The 21134-nt window shown below is 44.7% G+C and overlaps 1 protein-coding gene across 1 annotated transcript in view; it reads right to left on the bottom strand.

Moving 5' to 3' along the window:
* Positions 1-21134, bottom strand: part of LOC147692246 (uncharacterized) — a 793905-nt gene that overhangs the window by 284976 nt on the left and 487795 nt on the right. The window lies entirely within an intron of this gene.

Here is a 21134-nt window from a genome sequence, read left to right as displayed (position 1 = left end):
ACGGTATACAACATTTTTGGTTTCATTGCGCTTCCGAAATCGGCATCCATTTTTTTAGGCCAGCCCCCTCTCAGAACGTGCAAGGTTCACAAAAGAGAAAATGTATATTTAGTTTGCGCTGCAAGTACTGTGAGTGCTAGTGTGAGAAGGGCCTTGGCCACAACTTCGAAATTATGCCCGCACTATCTAAAGTAAGTAGTGTGTGTGTTCTGAGTAAATTTTCGTTAATGTTCCGGCGAGTGAATTTGTTGCTTCACAAGGCCGCGCCTCTTTTTCTTCGGCCAGCCCCCTCTGACATTGTGCGTGTTTGACAAATGATGAAAGGTTTCTTTGAGTTTTCGCCGCAAATAGTGTGACAGTTATTGTGAGTAATGTAGCGTGATTGGGTGCTTGTGAAAGCCGTGGCCCCTTCTTGAAGCCTGCCCCCTGTGACAACGAACGAGTAGTGAAGTGGGCGTCAATTTATTTCTTTCAAAGACGCGCCCCTTTGTTTATGTCAGCACCGGCCCCTCTGAGAAAGGTAACGCGGACAAAGGCGCAAATGTTGCGCCGATTGAATAGTGCGCCTTTAACGCCGAGGGTCCTAAAAGTAGCGAGCCAAATAGTGTGGAAATAGTGTGTTTTTTTATAATTAATAGCGTGAATGGTCTTGCAAAAGCTTGAATGGGCTTGGACAGGCGTGAATGTTGCGCCGAGTGAATAGTGCGGTTTTGAAATCCCGAACCTTTCTTTAAGCCTGCACCCTGTGACAATGATTGGCTTGTACAGTGAAGTCAGTGGCCATGTATTTATTCTTTGTATTTTTGGGCCATGTCCCTCTGACAATGTTCATGCCCACATGTTTACTTTGACACGCCCACACTACTTTGACCCGCCCATCACTGAGAGCAGAACAACTTCCAGAAGGGACTACTTTACCCCTGAGGTTGTTTGACCTTTGTAATGTTTATGGGGTCCAGATGTATAGCCTATGTCCATCTGCTGCAACTCCCCTTTACAATGCTGTATTGGGTGTTGTGATTGGTGCTGTACTTCTTGAGTTTACCCGCCTCAAAGGTTTAAGCTCTCTCTTTATAATAGTAGTATAGAAGATAGGTAGGGCCTAACGGAGATCATTATGTAGACTCACACTATTAAGCGAAGGCTAGAAAGCAGTCACCTCTGGGAAATGAATCACTATAGGCGGAAAAAGACTTTGTAAGCCTGGATCCTCGTGGATGGTGTCAATAAATTCATACACAGTGGACTATCTCCACTCAAGTGTGGGATTCAGGAATTCATTATTTTGATAATGTAGGAAATAATTTACAGAAGAAACCACACCTACAGCAGACAACATTTTATGCATTTTCTTCATAAGAAAGCAGCAACTTATACTGCGATACACAGCCTGGACATGCATGAAAACACTACCTGTCCCAGCAGTCGGACAGTTTGTTTTTAGAGAAAGAATCTAATGTGACCCCTGTCCAAACTATGACACAGATACAGTCATGTGGGAGAGGCATATGTGAATTCATAGAAAGTTCCAACACTGGAAGAATCCTAGTTCTCTCTAAAGGGAATCTCCATTTATAATCATAAATGCTGAATAGTCCCACCCACATGCCGGGATCCCAGAGCACTTCTTTACAATACATATTCTAATGTGTAGATGTTCCACTTTCTTAGGAAGGCTATAACCACTTAATTTATTACAAACTTTTGCAACCTATAAATGAGTCTATATTGATTGATTGATTTATTTGCATTAAAAAAGGCTAATATATAATGCGAGAATAGGGACAATTAGTAGGTGCTGTGTAATTTGCCCTTATGAATCTCATTCACCGACCTTTTTTTAAAGGAAAATGGTGAGGAAGGAAGAGGGCAATATAGAATTTTAGACTGCAGGTATGAAAAGGGACTCTGTCATTAAGAGCTCACAGCCGGCCAATATCCCATTATATCCAATAGGTGGCAGTTACCGCCGTTTGTTTTACTGAGCAAACTGTATTATTACTTAGGGAAACAGGTTGTCTATTAATTGTCTCTACAGACCCACCGGGGAGGAGAGTAGGGTGCTTATGATTTCAATGGAGATTCCCCTGAGACAGAACTATGATTACAGGTAAGAAACCATTCCTTCTCTCTCAGGGGCTCTCCAGTGATAATCATAAGCACTGAATAGATTAGCAAGACCATCCCTACAAACTACAGTGGAAGAGAAAATAGACGATCCATAGAGAAAGTTACGAGAAGAGATTCCTCAAGGAAACCTGTCCTACTTGAGCATCTGTTCTTGCATCAGAGTCCAAACAATAGTGTCTGGTAAACGTGTGAACCGATTTCCACATATCTGCTTTAATATTTCAGCAATAGGTATATTTCTCAAATCAGCTGTAGCTGCTTTCCCTCTAGTGGAATGAGCTATTGGTCTACCAGTCATAACTTTATTTGCTTTGTAGAAGTATAACAGAACGCAATAAACTATCAACTTTGATATAGATTGTTTAAAAATGGCTAAACCTGTATATAAAAAATGTATTAGACTTGCGTATGTCTTTTGTTTTGTCCAGATATAATTTTTAGACTTGTCTAACATCTAAAGTGATGAGAGTTCCTTCTGCTGGGGGTGGAAGGGTGTTGAAAGAAAGGAGGCAAAGTAATAGGCTGATTAATGTGAAAATCCTAAACAACTTTTGTTAAGAATTTCGGATGAGTTCTCATCTTACTGCTATGGAATACTGTATGTGGTTTGTGAGAACATAAAGCTTGAATCTCACTAACCCAATGTGCTGATGTGATGGAATCTAGGAAAACAGCCTTCCAAGAAAGGTGTTGTAATTAGGCTTTATGAATGGGTTCAAAAGGAGATGCCATGAGAAATAAGAGTTCTATGTTGCATTTCCAAGGAGGGGAGGGACGGTGTATTGGGGGGAAAACATTCTTTATACCCTCTAGGAACTTTGAAATAAGGAGGTTTATTACGGACATTTTCTATAGGCAGTAATATCTGCTAAATGGACTTTAATAGAAGAGAATTGCAAGCCGGATTTGGCTAGATAAAGCAAGTACGAAAGTATAGCTTATTTTTGGAACATAGCTGGATTAAGGTTTTAGTTAAAAAAAAACATATAGAATCCAGTCCATTAAAAAACAGTAAGCTGAACACATTTATGGGTGATTGCCTCATTGAAAATGTACATGCATTCCTGTAGTAGATTTAAATGTTCATATTGTACATGCTCAGGAGCCATGCTGCAAAACTCAAAGAGAAGAGACTGGCATGAACCATCTGACCTCCGAATTTCATGAGAAAGTCCGGTCTGAACAACAGCTTCATGTGTGGACGTTTCGACATGTGGAGAAAGTCTGTGAAAAAACCTTGTCAGAGCCACTTCGAAGCTATTAAAATCATTCTAGCCTTTGAGTAAAACAGCTTGATAATTTCTGATGGAATTAGTGGAATAGGAGGAAAGACTAAGAGAAATTTGCTGGACCAGTCAATCCTTGGGGCATTCCCCAATGTCCCAATCGGTTGGTACCTAGGAGCGAAGTTTGATCATTTGTTGTTTTCTGGGGTTGCAAATAAATATATGTGATGTGAGGAAATCCCCACATGTAGAAGATGTTTTTAACAACATTGTCGTGTAGAACCCGCTTGTGATTTTCTTGAAAAATCTTGCTTAGGGTGTCTGCTTGAACGTTCTGTACCTGCAGAAGATGGGTTGCAGTTATTCTCAGGCCCCTGGCTAGCAACCAATTCCTAATTGTTTGGGCTTCCAGGGATAAGGCTCTGGACCTTGTCCCGCCTTGCTTGTTCCGATAGTACATTGTTATGGCATTGTCTATCTGAACAAGAAAGGATTTCGTCTTGAAGGGATGGTAGGGAAGACTTCACCTCCAAATTAACAGCTCGCAGTTCCAGGAGGTTGATATAAGTCATTTCCTTAATGGGCCATTTTCCCTGAATTTGAAGGTGATTTGTGTGCACTCCCAAACTTAACAAAGATGAATCGTTTACTATCGTCTGACAGGGAACAATCTGATGGAAGGCATCCCATGAAAAAGATTTTTCGACCTGCACCACCATTTGAGGGATTGCCTCGCTTTGAGGGAAAGTGTGCTCTTGACTTCCCAGTTGCCAGAGTATTGCCACCACTGGTCTTCCAGACAGTCTTGTAGTGGTCTCATGAGGAGACGGGCATTTGGAGTCAGAAGTATGCAAGAGGCCATTGAGCCTAGGAGAGATGATACTTTTCTCACCGTTAGATGAAAGACTCACGAGAGATTGATATTTCAGACGTATGGATTAAAGTCTCTCCTCCAAAGTGAAGTAGTGTGGCTCACTGGTTAGAGGCGGCAGACCCGAGAGCAGAGGACGGCCCGGGACCAGGGTTCGATTCCCGACGCGGCAGGTTTCTGGACCAGGGTCAGCGGACTCGATAATTCTCTCGCCTCGGTGCCCACTCTGATCAGCGATCACACTCGGCAACTCTGGGCACTAGCTTGCCTCATCTTCACTAACGGCCCCACCAGACCGCCGGGGATGCCTGGTCTCACCCTAGAGATACCCATTAAGGGACCATGTCTCAGGGAAGCCAGGAAGGGTTTCGCAGCGGTCGAAGCGCGGAGGTACCCCTTCGGGAGTGATTCCTGCACTATATAAGCACACAATTAATTAATTAATTAAAGGATAAACTTTTGCTTTTATGATGTCGATAGTTGCTCCTAGATAATGAATCGACTGAAGTAGCAATGACGTTGATTTCTGATGATTGACATGAAGACCTAGCCGATTGAGAATAGAGATAGTTCTTCGATAATGATACTGTGCTGCTGTGTTGATACCCTGATAAACCTGCCATCTAGATATGTATAGACAAATATTATGAGTTTCCGGAGAAGTGCAGCAACCACTGCAATGCACTTCGAATAAAGTTCAAGGGGCTGGCTTGAGGCCAAAAGGAAGAACTTTGTACTGTTCGTGATCGTTTCCTACTAAAAATCTCATGAATTTGCGGTGTTACCTAGCTACTGGAAAGATTTATGGAACTGAGTCAATCACCTTGATGGATATGAAGATACATTTGATTTAATGCTAGCATTCAGAACTTTCTCCGTATTAGTTCTCAACTTTTGGATCTAGTATGTGTCAGAACTTATTTTTGGACCTTTATTTTACACCAAGTAAAAATGGGAATAAATCCCTGCTACCCATTGGTTGTGAAGTACAAGCTCTACTTCATGCTAATGCAGAAGGATTTCACTTCCGTTCTCAGCATTTGTAGATGTTGATGGATGATTTTGGAGGAATATTTGGTGGAGGACTGGCGAATCTGAGACAATAACCATTCCGTACAATATTCAGAACGCAGGCATCATTTGTCATTCACTTCAACTCTGTTACATATTGGGAAATACTTCCCCCTACCAGAGTGGGTAACGGAAGAAGGGGAATCAGAGGTTCATTGTTTGGAGGCTTTCCTGCTTGGCCAGATTGGTGGCCAGCTCTTCCCTTTGGTTAACGCCTTTGTTGCTGCTGGAAAGGTCTTTGCTGCTGCTGTTGGTGGTGGTGTCCTGTCCTGGCAACCACTGAGGGGTTTGAACCCTCTGTGGATAGAAACACATTTTGTAAGGGTTGTTTCATTGTTCCTGGTGTTTCTCCAGATCAACTGCCTTCAAGGTCTCCATCTCGGTCTTCATTTGAGCCAATTCATCATCTGTACGGCCCCGTTACGAGAAAAAGGTAGCTTAAGTATTCTCTGCTGAATTTCCTGCATGAGCCCAATGAGACAAAGCCAACAATGTCATCTGAGGACCAATATGTGACAGTAACCATGGGCTGCCAGCAAACATTTGTTGAAAGCAGCGCTAATGACTTGGTTTGAGGCCATCATGACTTCATTCATGATTTCAATTAAGTCTTCTCTGAGGTCACTTTGGAGGTCTTCAACAAACTGTTGTAGGGAGTCCCATTAGGATCTGTCATACCTGCCAAGCAGGGCCGATGCACTTGCTGCTGTCATGGTTTTGGAAGCTGGGCTATATATCTTCTATCCCACTAAATCCAGTTTCCTGTTTTCTTTGTCCGGTGAAACTGTGGATGAAGGAATAGTTGAATGAACTTTCTTTGCAGCCAAGATAACAGCTGAATCAGTAATAGGATCTGACTGCAGGAATAATGGGTCCTGCTAAGGGGGCATATATTTTTTCTGAAGCCTAGATGGGCTGCATAGAGGAGCGTCTTGATGAGGAGTGCCGAGACTGATGACGACAATGTCTGGAAGTCGCTAATTTTCGCGATTTATGGTCAGATCTGGACTGAGGAGACCTTGATCTCCGAGGGAAAGTTGGAGGCTTCACCAGAGAGGGAGCTCCCAAAAGTGCCTCGGTCTGATGAAGAGGCAAAATACTTGGTATAGGCGCTGAAGGAGCTGGCAGAGATGGAGAAGGTGGTGAAGGCTGCGGAGAGTCAGGCTTTTCCAGGGCATACTCGCCATCATCGCCAGTCCACATTCCGGAGTCCGGAGATGATGGCAATCTTCTTGTTCTCAATCTCCTGACCCTTTCTGCAGGTCAAGAATGCCTTAGGTCAATAGGCTTCTTGATGTCGATTTCTCTCAATGTTTCGATGTCTACAGACTTTTTGGCAATGTGCGTCTCCTGTGTCTCGACGTCGACCTCTTGTTTCTCAATTTCTCAAAGTCGACCTAGCTCTTGGCAGCGAGCAAGTAGGCACTGTACCTCATCTCGACATTGATGCCCTAGACATCTTTCTGGAATGACACTGTATTTGAGGATGTCCTCTCTTAATGGATCTCCCTCTCCTAGAGTCCACAGGGGAAGGTGGAAGAGCGCTGGTAGAGGACCGATCATCTCCTTGCTCATGTGACGACCCACCATCAGACTGCGCCTCCTGTTGTCTGCGTTGCTCTTCAGCTCCATGAAGGAGATATTCTCTCTATCCCTCAGGGTCCACCTGGAAAAGGTCTTGCAATGCGGACATCTGGCTCTCAGGGAGGCAGACAATACACAAATATTAAGGGTCTGATTTGGCCTTCATTCTGCCACATGCATTTTATTTGACTAGAAAAATAATTTTCCTGACAGAAAATGACAGAAAAACACGAAATTGTTGAAAAGCGTTGAGTGAAGATGTTGACAAAAATCTGAGAGAAAGTTGTGAAGGGAAAAGCAAAAAAAGCCAAGCTTAGTGCTCCAAGAACTGAGGTAATTTCCACCTACTGGCCATGATGGTGGGATGTGAGCTCTCTATTCATACCTTCCTTCACAGCTGCAGCATATATGTCAACATTGACCTCTTCCTCGCTTCACCATTTTACTTAAAAAAAAAAACAAAAAAAAAGGTTTGCAAATGAGATTTATAAGGACAAGATACACACCCCCTGCTAATTTTCCTGATTTTCTAATGATTATATTAACCCTTTTCAAGTGCAAATTAAGAGTATTTGGCCAGTATAGCCTTATGTATAGGCTGAAAAACATTTTAATAAATTAAGGGCTTATCCTGGCCTTACTGAAGAAAGGCAAACATCTACACTTAAGAATATATATTGTAAAAGAAATGCTTAGGGATCCCAGCCTGTGGCGGGAGTATTTAGTGCTTATGATTATAAATGGAGAACCCTTGAGAGAGAACTAGAATTACAAGTAACTAAATTCCAAGAAACAATCCATATAGGGATGGACTATTTGGAGGAAACCTGCACGTTTGAACGCTGTATAGTTTATAAAAAACATATTGTCCTTGCACATCTTTGGCTTTTTCTATTTAATAATTCATGGTCTTACTAACATCTAAAATCTACAAAGACCTTTCTGCTATAGTGGAAGCTGTCAGAAAGAAAGGTGGTATGAGACTGATAAATGTTAAAGTCAAATTAATTAGAAAGAATCGATAAAGAGGCTGTACAGAAATATCACAGTGAAGAAAGGGGTACGTTCCTCAGTTAATAGGGCCTGATGCTTACTCTTTCTTCTGGCTACTGCACCAGCACTCAAGAAATTAATCTCCAAAACATATTGCAGATCCTCCTTACATAATGGTTTGAAACTGTGTTCCATCAATGTAAACAGTGCAACAGTCAATTTCCATGTTGAAGAGATATCTTAGTCTGGGCAAAAAACCTAAAAACTTCCATGAAATTGTTAGCCATAAGGATTGCAGATTAAAAGATGTTGAAGAAGAACATGGCAGAAAAACAAACTATATAGGAGAACTCTAAACTACAAACAGCCATGTAAATTAGACAGCACTGTCTCGTAAGGTCATGGTCTGGGGTTCAACTGCGTTTCCGGATTCCGATGCAGAACCTATTATACTTAAATGGTAAGATTAGTATGGGAAGGATGTTTTTTTTCCTTAAGGATATTCTTGCAGTAACCTAGAAGATTTAAGTGACCATACAGTAGGTAATTGGAAACCAGGTGGTTAGGTTGCCGATGATAGGCTAAGAGGCAGGATCTTGCCGGCATCTTGGATACGGGGTCCATTGGCATTGAATTCTCCTGTGTGATTGGACGGATAGCGGGGGAAATCCATGTACAACCATTGACAAAGTCAACCCGAAACAACAAGGATCTTTTTCAATTTGGTTAGAAGCTTAACTGGAAGAAAAGCATAAGAAATGACAATGACTGATCTCAAAAATTGTATTCCCCTTGCGTTTAGGCTTTGGGAATATGTACGCTTAAACTTGGTATTTAAAATGTATTGCCTTTGATATCAATATTTTTGGAATAGCCTACTATACGAAGTGGTCAGTGAAAATGTAACTTTACACATACTCATGTTGCTGTGTCAGGTGTCTTCTGAGCTCATCTACCTTCACCTTTTAAAGGCTATGCAGAAGAGAGTATAGTGATGTAAATGTTCCTCTCTAAGAGCCAGTACGGGATTGTTTCTGCCCCATTCTTGTCATCGTAATACATGTTCGTAGTATTGTAGGCTGGCAACTTGAAAGATATCTGTGAAAGAAATTAGTTCAGAGCTAGGTGAATTGCTCTTAAATGCAGCATATTAATGAGGTACTCATGGTTCTTTTTTTTTTTTTTTACTTTTTCAGGTTTTGTATCCCTTTTAATAACTTTTCTGCCCATGGCTTCTTGTGGCTGTGATCAGAATAGATGAACCTAACAAAGTGGTTTGCACTACTTTCAGAGTAGTGAATATGATCTATCGCACCTCCCCTACCCCTATTTCTTTCACACATATCTTTAAAGTTGCCAGCCTCCAACGCTATGATCATGTATTACCGTGACAAGAATGGGGCAGAAACTATCTGGTACTGACTCTTAGAGAGGAACATCTACATCACAACACTTCCAACGTGCATGACTTCAGCAGACACAGCAACATGAGTATGTGTAAAGTTACACTTTCACTGACCACTTCGTAAAATAGGCTATTCCAAATATATTGCTATTAAAGGCAAATATATATATATATATATTGTTTACCAATCCAATTTCCAAAGCGATGTAAGGAAGGCACTGACACCGTGAATTCAACTCAAGAAAGGTATTTATTCCAACATGCTGCACAGACGCGTTTCGGTATATACACACACACATGGGTGTTTAGGGCTGCTTATGGGTATAGGTCAAGTACAGGATGATAAGGGTTGTTTTAGGGGTGGGTTGGAGTATTAGGTTGTAAGGGTGTCCTTTAGGGTTAAGGGGTTGGTAGGGGTATAGGGTGGTAAGGATATTTGAGGACTTTTGGATAGTTAGGGGTATAGGGTAGTAAGGGATTTTTTTAGGGTTTAGGGGAGGGTGGGGGAAATGATGTTAAGTTTTTTTAAGGGTTTACTGGTGGTTAAGGGTGTCCTTAGGGCCTAGGAGTGGGTAGGGTTATATGGTGGCAGTGGTGTGTTTAGGGTTTAAGGGTGGGTAAGGGTATTGGGTGATAGGGTATTTTATGGTTTAGGGTGAATAAGGGTATTGGGGTGTAAGGGTGTCATGAGACGTGAGTCCCATGCTCTCCACACCACTGGAGTCAAGCTATCCTGGCTGAAGACGGCTGATAGCCAGAAACCGGTTCTAGGATGCTTGATTCCGGTCCAGGAAAGACATGGCTTGGCAGTTCGAGCTGGACTGTTCCCATGAGGCACAGGGTCAAGGCTGATTTGCATATGGCCATGTCTGAACTGGGGTGGTGCGGGATGCAAAAAAACGATGGATTTAGGCCCAGATCTCTGTACTGGGGTGAATGTATGACATTGTTCTGCATTCTGTCCATCAACTGTTGTTTTTGCATGAATCGGAGTAGCTAGCAGTAATTAGCACATTTTTTTAACCTTGATTCCTTATTTATCTATTTTTGATTATCAAAACCGAAAGCCATGAGACATTAATAGGTGTATGCTAGAAAAGAGAAGTAGCCAATTCACCATAATCACAAAGTCAATTGTGAATAAACACATTTGTAAACATAAGGAAAAAGGAAGAAACAAGCAAATGAACTTCAAAAATGTGCAGAGCTTAAACAGAAAGCCGGAAGGAGGGTTGAAAGGGAAAAGTTCACCACTTAATGAAAGAGGTTCCTCAGGACTGCCTGGCCCACTGCTGTGTCACTGTGCGTTGATAAATCCAGGCAGTAATGTCTTGTAAAAGTATGAGTACTGCTCCAGGTTGCTGCTCTGCAGATGTCGCGGACAGGAACCCGGCAAAAAGGGCTGTCGAAGAAGAAATCGCCCTTGTGGAGTGAGCACGGATCCGACCTTCAAGGTGCTTGCCCGCAGCTCGGTGACAATACTGGATAGCGCTGGTAATCCAACTTGCATACCCCTGCTTGGAAAGAGGAAAACCCTTACGAGGGGCGCTGAAACCCACAAAGAGCTGAAGTGACTTCCTGACGTCCTTAGTACGTTGAAGATAGAACTTCAAGCACTGTTAAATATCCAGTGAGTGGAGTGCTTTCTCCACTGGAGTAGTAGGTTGAGGAAAAAAAGTTTTGAGTATGACCGGCTCATTCAAATGAAAGTCTGAAGGCACTTTCAGTATGAACTTTGGGTTGGTACGGAGTATCACTGTCCCCTTTTTGAATTGAAGAAAAGGTTCCTGAATGGTGAGTGCCTGTAATTCACCTACTCTCTTGGCTGAAGTTAAGGCTAGAAGAAGAGCCACCTTCCAGGAGAGGAATTTTAAGTCCGCCCTATGAATAGGCTCAAAGGGATGCTTCATGAGCTGGGTGAGAACCAAATTAAGGTGCCAAAGAGGCAGTTGAGGCTTGACTGGAGGGAAAACTCTAAAAAGGCCCTTCAGAAACTGTTTAATTATCCTTGCCGACCAGAGGGAAGAACCAGAAGATGTGCGTCTGAAGCGTGAAATGGCAGCACGATGAACTTTGATGGATGAGTGAGCCAGCCCTGCTTTCGCTAATGAAATAACGTAAGGAAGAACTTCATGCAATGCAGAAGAAAAAGGATGAAGGCCTTCCTGCTGGTACCAATGGCAGAAACGCTTCCACTTTAGCCAGTAGGTTTTGTTGATACTTGGAGCCCGTGTCTGAGAAAGTACATCTATACATTCTGCCAAAAGGGTCAAACTGAGAAATTCTCGGTGCTAAGGAGCCATGCCAATAACTTCAGGGATTGAGGATCAGGGTGCCAGACTTGGCCGTGGGACATTGTCAGCAGTGAAGGAATCGGCTGCAAAGGAAGTGGACGCTCCATGGAGAGGAGATGCAGCTCTGTGAACCAAAATTGTCGGGGCCACGCACGAGCTATCAGAATCACCTTTCAAGGCTCTGCCTTAAGGTTTTTTTTTTTTTTGTATGTTCTTATATAGCGCTCGACTACCCGGAGGTATCTCGGCGCTTGCCTTGGGAACCCGTCCTGGCTTTTCCCTGTGAGATAGCCCCTAACGGCCATCCCCAAGGTGAAAGCCAGGCATCCCGCCGCGGGGGGCCGTTGTGGAGATTAAGCAAGCTTAATGCCCAGAGTTGCAGAGTGTGAACCCATGATTAGGTCAGGCACCGAAGCGAGAATTATCGAGTCCGTGGACATTTGAGCTCAAGACCCTGCCGCGTCGGGAATTGAACCCTGGTCCCGGGTCTGACCTCTGCTTCAGGGTCTGCCTGCTCCAACCGGTGAGCCACACTTCTCCACACTTTCTGAGAAGTCTGGGAATCAGAGGAATGGGGGGAAAAGCGTAGACAAAGGCGCTCAACCAGGCCATCGAAAGCGTATTCCCCAATGATCCCGGATGGTGAAGCCTGCCTGCGTAGAATCGGCATTTCTTGTTCTCCGGCGTGGCAAAGAGGTCTATGGACGGCCTGCCCCATAGGCGAAAAACCTGCTACAGAGTGGACTGGTCCAGTTCCCATTCGTGACTGACTGATTTCAGTCTGCTCAGGGAGTCCGCCGTCTCGTTGAGCACACCCGGAAGATGCCCCGCTTTTATCGATATACCATGCTGGATCTCCCATTCCCTGACTGCCTGAGCTTTTTTTGACAAAAGACGAGACCTGGTACCGCCCTCTTTGTTTATGTAATGCTTGGCAGTCGTATTGTCCGTTCGTACCAGAACTGTAGACTGCTCTATCAGCGGGAGAAAAGCCTGTAAGGCCAGGCAAATCGCTCTGAGCTCCAGCAGATTGATATGCAGAAGGCGATTTTGGGGTTGCCTAAAGCCGCTTACGTGAAGGTCTTGCAAGACCGCTCCCCAGCCCTCCAGTGAGGCATCTGTGATCATGATTTGAGGAGCTGGGGTGACCCTGAAGGAGAGGCCCCGGGAAATCCTTTCCTCGCTTGTCCACCATGATGCAGCGTCCCTCATGGACACAGTAACAAAGATCTTGTCCTCGAAGGACCCGTCCACTTGGCGCCACTGCAAGTCTAGCTCCTCCTGGAGAGGGCGCATCCGTAACCTGCAGTGAGAAATCTGAGGAATGCAGGAAGAAATGGAACCTAGGAGGGACTTGTAGAGGTGAACTGAAAGTGACTGCCTTCTTATAAGTAGATGGGCCATGACCATCAGCTTTTCTTGTCTCTCCAGGGACGGAAAGGCTTTGGCCCCCAGGAACTGGGCTGTTCTGGATGGGCACATAGTTGACTTTTCCGTGTTGAGAGCAAGACCCAGATTGTCGAAAAGGCATGTGAACGCCGCAACTGATTCCTCTGTGGCGTGCTTGGAAGAAGCTTTTAGCAATCAGTCGTCCAGGTACGGGAAAACCTGATGCTGTTGCTTTCGCAGAAAAGCTGCCACAGGAGCTAGTACTTTTGTAAAGATATGCGGAGCAGATCGGAGTCCAAATGGTATGACCTTGAACTGAAAGAGGCTCTTGGCTACTGTGAAGTGAAGGAACTTCCTGTGGGCTGGATGGTTGGGTACATGAAAATATGCGTCCTCTAGATCCAATGTGGCCATGTAATCTCCTGAGTTGAAGGTGTCCTGCAAGGAAACCATTCGGAACGACTGTTTGATGAGATAAGTGTTGAGCTCCCTCAGATCTAGAATAGGGCGCCACTTCTCCATGGTCTTCCGAAAAAGAAAGAACCGGAATAGAAACCACCTCCCCGTTGAGAGAGAGGAACCGGCTCTACCGCCCCTTTTAGGAGCATTTGATGGACTTCTAAAAGTAGAAGGCGAAGATGTTTTGACTCTGTGGCGCGAGGGGGCTTGGGAGGCGGTGCATGGAAAAATCCAGAGTATGGCCTTATTGATTGTTATTCAGGACCCTGCGATCCAATGTTATTTGCTGCTAGTTGTGGAAGTAATGTGAGATTCTGCCTCCCACTGGTGTTACAGGAGGAGAAGGAACAGTAGTTAGAGCCAGCAAGCCGCTATTGACACGTAGAGGAGTCCTTCCCCTGGCGTCCTTGTCGTCCTCTGTTGTTAGATTTAGAGAAAGAGGATGATTGACCCAGCCGCTGGTTATATTGCAGGCGGTAAGATTGAGAGGCTGATGGATATGATGAATACTGTTGTTGTTGGTATCCTCCTCTGTAGGTAGGAAGGCCTCTGCCTCTGGCCCCAAGAAAGGGAACCTTGCGGTATTGTAGAGTCCATAAGGATTTTGCAGTCTCTGTGTCCTTTTTAATGTCAATGTGCTTCCCAAAGAGCACCTCCCCATCGAGGAAAGATCCAGGATCTCGTTTTGGACCTCTGGACGAAACCATGTAGCTCGAAGCCAGCCTTGGCGACGAAGGACAGCAGCTCCCGCTAGAGAGCGGAACGCAGTCATTGCAATGTCCATTGCTCAGTCGATCTCTGAAGAGGTCCTCTCTCCCTCCTGAAGAATCTTTTTTGCCTCCACTCTCGCATCTTCCGGCAATTGATCCAGAAAGGTCACACTACATCTGACAATCGTAGCAACCAAGTATTGCTAAGGCGTTTGCCGCCCTGACCATCAGGCTGGACATGGAGGAAAACCTCTTTCCGGCATTATCCAGGCGTCTGCCCTCTTTATCTGGAGGTGTCTCGAGGGGAGCTGATGGATTTTAGGACTTTCTTTGGACTGCCTGGAAGATGACAGAGTCCAGTTTAGGGTGACCGGGCTATCCTCAGGGGCTTTATATTTCTTTTCAAGGCAAGGCAGTACAGGAAGCACCGTGGCTGGACTTCTCATCACCTTTAAACCATTGTCCCAGACATGACCAACTATAGGAATGGTCCAAACTGACTTTTTGTAAGGCTATTTGAAATCATATAGGAAACATTCGGACTGCACCGTGGGCATGGGCCGTTCAAACCTCTTAGCAGCCTTTTCCATCAAATGATGGTAACCCCCTATGTCTCCAGAGGGAGAATCCACTGGAGCTGGTGAAGGAGAAGATGCATCAGGAATGATATAGTCATTCCACTCTGTGTCTGGATCTGGAAGAGTGACGTTGCCCTGGTCCTCATCAGAGGTGTCATCCTGGATGAGAGGGACGATTGGCGGTGTATCTGGAACCACGGGCAGTGGCAATTGAGGGATAGAAGGCAGTGCAGGTGGAACAGCTGTAACTGGCACCCCAACCAGAGCCGGAGATTGTTTTGGGAATCTCCGTCTATGGTCAGGACAAACCTAAATTGCAAGTCCGTTAGTAGGGAGGAAGGCATAGAGACCATCTGTTGCCGGTAGACCTCTTGATGACCCAAGGAAGGATCGTACTGCTGCTCCTCCACGTATTATTCCTCAGAGTCTGTGTCCTGGCACTTAACGTGCAACTGAGATGTCACTCTTGCTGATAGTGTCAGGGTTCACGAAGCTGCGCCTGCATTACTGATGGAAAACTACATCTCCCATGATCCTCTGGGAGGGGGGGTGGGGTATTTCTTTCTATGGAGTGTGCTCCCTGTTGCACGTAATTCTGACTGTTTCCAGTGATTTCTTTGTGCAGGACTGAGTTTGCTGTACGCTGCGAATGTTCCTGTTCTCAGCGTTCTGGTGCCGACTTGCTTCCCTGGAGGTAGGATTCTTAATAGGCTTGGCGATAGCGGAGCGCTGTGGTGTAGTGTTCTACGCGCGACCGTTTATCTAGCTCTATTTACCTTCTTCAAATATAAACCTATTCCAGAGCGGAGCGCAGTGGTTACTGGAACCACGCGCTGCCATTTTCATTGTCTTCGGATTTCTTATTCAGAAGCAGAGTGCTGTGGTTACTGGAACCACGCGCTGCTGTTTTCTCCCTTTACGTTTTTGGATACAGAGTCCTTTATTTACTATTAGGAGCGCAGTGGCCAGGACGCTCATGCGCTGCCTTATATTTTGCTTTATTCCTTATAAACGTGGAGGGCCGTTTGTGGACACAACTATGCGCTACTGTGTGAATTTACATGTTCTGACATCTGATACACTTTCCATTGGAAGCGGAGCGCCATGGTGGTGTAACCACGCGTTCCCGTGTTCCTCAGGCTATAATTTTACCGGCATCCAGAGAGATACGTGCAGGTGTTTTCAACTAAGCTTGGCCAAAGACCTGTGTTATTCCTTCTTCTTATCTACTAAATAACAGAGCGGAGTGTTGTGGTTTTTGCTTCCCACACACTACTGTGTCTGTGAAGTACTGTGGTTTTAGTGTGAAAGGAAATACTTACCTTTTATGAGAAGGGACCCTTATCATTTTGTACTTTACTACGGATCTGAGATGAGGTTTTCTTCCTTGGACCAGGTTATCAGAATCCCATTCCTTTGTCAACCTGCCTGATCCATGGTATGCCTGTGGTTGGGTTCAAATACAGTTATTTATAGAAGATGGGGGTTTGTCACCTTTATGATTGTGTTTTATATTTTTTTCAGATTAGCTATGCTGCGGGTGACGTGTCTTGAGAATATATCAAGTGGAAATTGTAATTCAGTTTGAAGCAGGTATATTACAGTCTAGTTAGACCATATGAGTGTAGCTTGGTATTATATGAACTGTTTATATTTATGTCCTTTGTTGTTTCAAGCTCCCTTCCCTCCTGTCCCTTTCCTTTCCTTTCCCTCACCTAATGGCTCAAACACTCTGTGTATCACATTTAGAGTGTTGGTGACGTTGGGAGGTGGACCATTATTTGCGGCAACAGATTTCTGTGGAGCGCTGCCTGACAGAAGTACGCGCCCAAGAATATTGCTCTGCCCGATCCAGTTGTCGGTGATAATGGCTTCCATGGAGGATGTTCTCCAGGCTTTAGTTCTGGTCCAGCAGGAATTGGCCTGATCTAGAGCAGAGACGGCAGCTTTAAGAGAGAAGGTAGACAAATTAGCCAGAAATCCGTTTGATGCTTCCCATCCCAATCCTCAGATATAAGTCACTGTTCCGCCGCCCATCCCTCTGGCTAGCCCAGAGAGATATTCGAGGGATCCATCAAAAACACAGGTATTTTTGACACAAATCATGTTACACTTTTCTTGTAAGCCGGCTTCTTTCCCCAATAACCACTCACGGGTGGCTTTTGCCACATCATACCTGATAGGGGATGCTGCCAATTGGGCAGTACCATTAGTGCGAAGCAATGACGCTGTGCTGTCTGACTGGTCGGTGTTCCGGACTGAGTTTGAAAGGGTTTTTGACCGGAGAGCTACTACATTCAGTGCAGATAGGGAGTTATTAGATCTCAGATAGGGGAGAAATGATTTGGTGACCTATTTGACTACTTTCAATAGATTGGTGGCAGAGACCGCGTGGCCCAAAGAGAAAAGAATGTCGCTATTTTACCAAGGTGTAGGAGATCTACTGAAGGACATTATAGCACAAGTTGACCTGCAACCGGCCACATGTGAGGACATGATTACCTGAACATGAGATTGGATGGTAGACTAGCTGAAAAAGGAGGAGAGAGAAGAAAGTGGGATAGGGGTGCGTTTAGGTCAGATGTAACCCCTCGTAGGGCCCTGACTGCCTCTGAGACAGGTAATGAGCCCCTGGAAATAGATGCAGCCAGAGCTCCTTTATCCAAAGATGAAAGACAGAATCATAGAGTGCAAGGCTTGTGCATATACTGCGGCAAGAAAGGTCACTATGTACGAGAATGCCCCACCAAACCAAGGACCACAGGGGTTTGGTCTCGGTGTAAAAAGGTGGCAGTATCATCTATGAGTTCTGCTGCAGTTAAGACAGAGGATCCTCAGGATAGGCGAGGGAGATACCACCCTGGAAAATTCCATCCTTAATCATTCTGACATTACAAGACAGAGACACATATCGCACTTCCCATGAGTCTCGAGAGCAATCTACAGTTACACCAGGTAATGGTTATGATAGATTCAGTAATTTCAAAGATAGTGGGTTGGTATTAAATTTGCCATTGAAGAGAGTGACTAGAGATACCCCTGAGGAAGTGTTGGCAGTTGATGGGAAACCTTTGAAATCTGGCCTTATAACTGAACAAACGGAAGTTGTGGGTAGACATAGGGAAGAATTATCTTTGAACATCATAAAAGCCCCACAATATAAAGTCATCTTAGGGATGCCGTAGTTAAGTCATCACAATCCTTTGATAAATTGGAAAACCAAGACAGTGCAGTTCTTGTCGGATGAATGTCAGAAGCATATGGTTCCTCACAAACCCACACAGGCAGCCACGTTGTTGTTTCCACTGGTGGTGGCTACTGCAGTTGAAAAGGAGGTTATGATTCCCCGAGAATATCTGTCTTACAAAGACGTTTTTAGTGAAGCCAAGGCAGAACAGTTACCACCACACAGGGTGTATGACTGCGGAATAGATCTGGTGGATGGTGCTACCATTCCTTCATGTCATGTGTATGCCTTGTCGGTACCTGAGACAAAACATCTGAAAGAATACATTGATCATTATTTGGACATAGGGTTCATCAGGCCTTCTCGATCCCCTGCTGCATCTCCTTTGTTTTTTATAACTAAAGCTAATGGTGACGTAAGAGCGTGTGTGGACTATCGAATGCTGAATAAAAACACAATACGCAATAGATATCCGTTTCCCCTTATATCAGTGTTATTAGACTAAGTGAGAGATGCCAAGATATACACCAGGCTGGATCTAAGGGGGGCGTACCATTTGGTACAAGTTTGCGAGGGGGATGAATGGAAGACTGCCTTCAAGACTCGTTACGGGTTATACGAATATACTGTATTACCATTCAGTATTGTAACGCCCGGCGGCATTCCAGTATTTCCTGAACGACGTCTTGAAGGAGTTTGTGGACACATGTGTAGTGGTATACATAGATCATATTCTTATCTATTCGGAGGAAACAGAGGTACACATGCAGCATGTTCTTAAAGTATTACAGAAACTGAGGGACCACAGGCTTTTCTGTATACTAAGTAAACGCGAATTCAGTGTGTCTGAAGTGGACTTTTTGGGTGTCATGCTTTGCCCAGAAGGTTTACATATGTCAGAAAGAAAGGTACTGGCTGTGCAGTCGTGGCCTACTCCCAAATACGTGAAGGATGTCCAATGCTTCCTGGGAATTGCAAACTACTACCGAAGGTTCATTCTCCATTTTTCCCATGTGGCTGTGCCTCTGTCACGTTTGCGTAGGAAGGGAGTAACCTTTCATTGGTCCAGTGAGGCTGCAGAAGTCTATGAGTTTCTTAAAAGTGCTTTTACTTCTGCTCCAGTACTTGCTCACCCGAAACCTTAGTTTTTCTTTCGTAGTTGAAGCTGATGCATCCGATGAAGCAATCAGGGCTATTCTGTCACAAAGAGACCAGAACACCAGTCAACTTCATCCTGTGGCCTATCTGTCAAAGAAACGGAGTGTGGCAGATAGGAATTATTAGCGATCAAAAAGGCTTTCCAGGAGTGGAGGCAGTACTTGTGGGGGGCTGCTTTCCTGGTCACAGTATATTCGGACTATAGAAACCTCCAATATATGAAGACAGCCCGACATCTCACTCAGACATATAAGGTGGATGCTCTTTTTCAAGTTCAAGTGCTTTATTTCGATAAAATCATACCATAAAAGCTTCACAGTGTTAAAATACATTTGCACAAAGACAAATTAAAATAGGCAATTGCTTACATTCAATTTAAAACTTTTACATAGCAAAGAGGGAAAAGCACAATTTAGAAGTTTAAAAATTGGCCAGTGATTAAAAAAAACAAAAAACAGATTAAACATTCAAAGCTAGCATTTTAGCTCTAATGGACCAAGTCCATGATGGTGGTCGCATATCTGATATTAAAATACGGAGTGCCTCACTTGAATGCCTGGTGCCCATAGTCCGACAGATAGGTTTTAGCCACCTGTGCCTTGGAAGTACATAAGTCAAACAGACAAACAAGATATGTGATATAGACTCTATGCTAGTTTGACAAAAAGGGGCAAAAGGGTATAGTCTGGTACGGGGGCTTCCAGTGAGCAGTTAAGGCGCGCACTGGGAGAGCCCCTACCCTGAACCTAAAGTATAGGGCCCTATCATAGGGTTTCCACACAATGTCTAGCTAGAGTTCCCGAGAAGGTGCATCCTTGTGTCTTAGGAACTCTTCCGTTAGCCTGCCAAGGGTTGGGTTGGTGCTAGTTCTAGTGGCAACCCATTTCCAATAGAGGGTCTTTAAGGTCGCTTTCGTGGGAGAAGACCGGCTATCCCAGGCTTCTCTAAGGTCTAACTTGCCCAAGAGAAATTTAACATCTTTAAGCCATTTTATTTTTTGCCATCCCACCATTGACAATACTTCCGCCAACCCCTTCGCGTACTTTGCAAGCTCTGGAACTCGCCAGAGCCTGGCCCATAAAAGCAACGGCCGAAGTTTGGCCAAGTCATTGATGGGTTGGCATCCTAGGTCAGACAACAGGGGTATCATTGGGGTACTCTGTGGGAGTGACATAATGCCCCTTAAAAACTTCTTTTCAGATTTTGTCAACACGTCAATGCTAGAGGTGCCCCAAAGCTCTGCACCATACAGGGCAGAACTAACACCCTTAGCCTTGTAAACATCGACAACAGGGGCAATTGGTCGGGTCGTAGAGGAGCGCTGTTCTTTAAGGAGTGCCCCCGTAAGCCACTTATGACTAAGCAACATCTTGCAGAGATGAGGGGTCCACTGCATGGTGTCCGAAATACGAATACCTAGATAGTCAAATGCAGTGACCCTCTCGAGGGATATATGATTTAGTGCAGGGGGACAGACCCATTTTTGGGGGGGATTTAGCACCAAGTACTTAGTCTTGTCTGTGTTAATTACTAGGCCACTTTGGATACAAAAAGCCTGAAAATTATCTAGGAGGCCTTGAAGGCCCACCGGGGTCTTAGATAGTAGGAGCGTATCGTCGGCGAATAAGAGGGTGGGCACTCGCTCCTCAGCCAGGGATGGTGCATCTGATGGCTTCGCGTGCAAGTGCTCAACAACCCCATTCACATATAGTGAGAAAAGGTTTGGGGCAAGGACACACCCCTGACGGACCCCTCTCCCCACGGGTATCTTATTTGTTTTCTGCCCCTCGGTACCCCACCTCACTTGCGCGAAGTTACCTTCATGCAGTCTCACTAGAATAGACAAGATATTAGGAGGAATCCCCATATCTGCCAACACTCCCCATAGGCGTCTTCTAGGCACAAGGTCAAAGGCAGTCTTTAGGTCGATAAATGCAAGATAAAGACTGCCTTTGCCTATGACAACCACTTTCCAATAAATTAGCAACAGCCTGAAGGCCTGCTCAATAGTGCCAGTGCCAGCCCTGAATCCCGCTTGGTAGTCACAGAGAATCTCGTTTTCGTTGACCCAGTGAAGGA

This window comes from Lissotriton vulgaris, chromosome 9 (genome assembly GCF_964263255.1).
Source record: "Lissotriton vulgaris chromosome 9, aLisVul1.2, whole genome shotgun sequence".
NCBI lineage: Eukaryota > Metazoa > Chordata > Amphibia > Caudata > Salamandridae > Lissotriton > Lissotriton vulgaris.
Note: the sequence above shows the minus strand (reverse complement) of the source record. Positions and strands in the feature narration are given on the sequence as shown.